We start from the raw sequence: 3,649 nt of genomic DNA, 5'->3' as shown, positions 1-3,649 counted from the left end.
ATAGATAAGGAGTCGTAATAAAATTTTGAATTCACAATAAATACAATCACCTACCTCCTTACCTCAAACTTACATTTATAGATTTTGAAATCAGCTTATGATATCACAACCCAATATCTAATAAGTAAGACTTACCATTAGAGATTGTATGTAAGATTGTATAGAATTTGGAACAACTTAGCAGCCTTATTCCTAGTCGGACGGTCTCTCATTCACTTGTAGGCATATATACACGGTACATGCAATAAATATAGATTTTAAAAATCTTTAAAAGAAATATTAGTTTAATAATAATAAACAAAATTTTAATTGTGGAAGTAAAGTGTATTTTGCAAGATAAGAGTTAAAATTGATTGGAAAAATAACGGCCGAGATATTTCAATCAAATATATGATATTCTAATTGGTCACCATTATTATTTTTTTATTATTTTGAACGGTACTCCTCTTTTCATAGAGCGAAATCCTAAATTAAAAGATAAAAAATATAAACATTTGAGACTTTTAAATTTAAAAAAATTAATTATAAAGTTATTTTATTTTTAAACGTTCTGTTATAAATTATTAGTGAAAAATTTAAGTGATTAAAGTAACTACAAAAATAAATATCTCTGTTAGATAATTAACTTCAATATATTTATTCATTTTGATTTAAATTATTGACGAATTATTTTAGTTTGTTTGTAAACTTGCTTGAAAAACAACATATATCACTACCTCATGGCTGTGGATTGGTAAACATAATTGCCCGACAAACGAATTTTTAGTAGGAAAAATTATTGTACTAGATATGTATTAGATAAAATGAATTGCTCAATTAACTGAGATATAAATTAAAATAGCGTTTTAATAGACATTATACTTGGTGTAAAAAAGAGTACGCCTGGTGTTTAGGGTAATCTTCTTTTAGAAAAAATAGTTAATAAATAACCTGAGAATTGAAAAGTTGTTTGATGTAAGTTGTTTGTTGAAACTTGAAAGCTATAAAGTTATGTATATTGTTGTTCAAGAAATCCATAACTAAAAAGTCTTATAAAACAATGTATTTATGAATTTTTCTTATATAATTTTGTATTTCATAAATGGAAATATAGTTGTAGGTAGAGATATCAAAGTAAGTCTGACCGACAAATATTGAACTAAAAAGTTTGTAAAGCAAATTAAATCAGATTAAACAAATGGTGAAGGTTATTTTTTGTGCTCTCCATCTTGTTTGCAATTTAAAGAATCAAGACTGAATTGACTAATTATGTAAAATAATAATTATATTTTAAAAATAAAAATAATATTATTTAAAAAATACATATATTGTAATTTATATTAAATTATTATACCTGAAATTAAAATCCGACTTCAATTTTATGTTAAATTTAAAAATATATATTTATATTTAAATTTATTTTAAAAAATTGAACTTTTTAAAGCAAATCAAAATGTTTTATTGATACAACGTAGAGTTCAACTAGCTAGTAAAAAAAGGTTGTCAGCTTAAAATTTTAAAATCAATGTATACAAATTTAAAATTTTAATTAGGACTTTATTAGATTGGGAGAAATTCATTTAAGATTTGTCACTTTTTTTCATAATCAAGTTCATTTATATACTTTTACATATATTGTTATTTGTGAAGTTTATGTGAAAGGATTCACACATAAATAAAATATAATTGGAAATCTAAATACAAATATAAGCAAATTAAATAAAAATGAGAAAATTAAATTTCATAAAAGATAAAAATTTATAAATTCATTATCTTAAATATTTAGATTAGAAATATTGTCAATTTTAAGTTAGTTAATATTGTTTTATTGGTATTTTTTTCTCCAATAATCCTTCTTTTGAAAAATCTATTAAAAGTATCAAAGTCTAAAAATCTTGATGACTTACAATCCTAATGTGTGTTGATTTTATTATTTATTGGTATTGTATATTTTGTAATCATTCTTCGAAATATCCATCAGTTTTATATTATAATTAAAAATAAATATTTTAAAATTTCTTAATTATTATTATTTGACTCTTAGAATAATTTTCTAAAATTTTAGTCATTGTAAAAATCAAATATTATTAAATCAGAAAGTATACAATATATTTTATACGAATTGTGTGAATATATTTAATGCTAATTATTTATGTCCTATGGTCCAAATTTCTTCATGTCACTCTCACGGTAAGTACAGGGAAGTTTACTAATACTTTTTCTATCACCCCTTCTATAACGGTTTCACTCTAATTAACTGAAATTAACTAAATATCATAATTTTGGTGGTGACGTTGATTATTGTTGACTGAAATTAATATATTTCTATGTATTGAATTTATAACGACAATTGTTTTTGGATTTGCTTCTTGTTTGGTTATAAAAGAAATCACATGTTATGGAGGATGTTCGAGTTATGATAATTCCAAACTTCCGAATTATAAAAAAAAAATAGATTGCCAGTAAGAATTATGAAAAATGTTGTTTTTTAAGTCGCTCCAAATATTTCTCGTCACTGCTAATAAAGAAAAGTTTTCAAATATTTTAATTTCTTAAATTATAGATGTGTATTTTTAAAATAAAATGATAACATAATTATCAAACTACAACATAGTATCTTAATTATGTGTTGTCATCTAATATAGGTGACTTTGTTTTGGTTGGTTATGAGATGGTTTAGATAGATACTTTTTTATATTTTAATAATATAGATCGACACAAATATTATTATTGTATATAAGATTTTTAACAACGGTTGAAGAAAAAATTAAAAAAACGTTTATTTCCTTAATTCATTGAAATATACCAAGTCTCATATACGAATTTAGAACAATAAAAATTATAAACATTTATTTCCTTAATTCATTGAAATATATATTAGAATAAAATTATGATGAAATGTTTTAACAACTAAAACAAATTATATGCTAAATGTGACAAGTGAGCTTAAAACATAATGTAACTTCTATTTATCTAAAGCATTCGATAATATGTACGAGAAAGGAACTTCCTCATCAGACTAAAAAGTCATTTTTATGATTTTCTCATATAAAAAATACTAAAATGTATTTTATATAACAAGTCCTTATACAAAATAAAATATATTAAAAAATTTATTTATAAAAATTTAAAATAGTGTGGCTAAAGAAGTTATCTCACTAAAAATATTTGTGGATTGAGATCAAATAAAAGGATAACTTTAATTATAAAAAACGCGTGTAAACCAAGCCTAGTATTTATAATTAAACAAATGACACTATTCAAGTCCGACACTGTAGCAAATTACAATTCTCAACTTTTCCTACCAAACGTGTCATAACTGTACTTTTTTTCTTTTATTTAACAATGTTATGTATATACTCTCGTTTTATCTCATCTATTATATACTTTTTTTTTCTTCTTTTTTTCTGTTTGTCTCTTCTTATCACATTATACAATCTATATAAAATTATGATTTTATTCTCATTCTATATTAAGTGTTAAAATGTCATGAATGCTTTTTTTTTACACTTCTTTTACCTCATGTAATTCATATAATTGCATTCAAAACAAAGAATATGTGTTAGAGGGAATGAAATATAGCATATATAACTCTATAAATTCGAAAAAAATAGAATAAAAAATATATAAATTAAACTTGTACTGAATTTGGGAGGGTGCAAGAATAATT

The sequence above is a fragment of the Vigna umbellata genome, chromosome 1 (assembly GCF_029865625.1).
Source record: "Vigna umbellata cultivar VRB3 chromosome 1, Vumbellata_1.0, whole genome shotgun sequence".
NCBI classification, from domain to species: Eukaryota; Viridiplantae; Streptophyta; class Magnoliopsida; order Fabales; family Fabaceae; genus Vigna; species Vigna umbellata.
Note: the sequence above shows the minus strand (reverse complement) of the source record.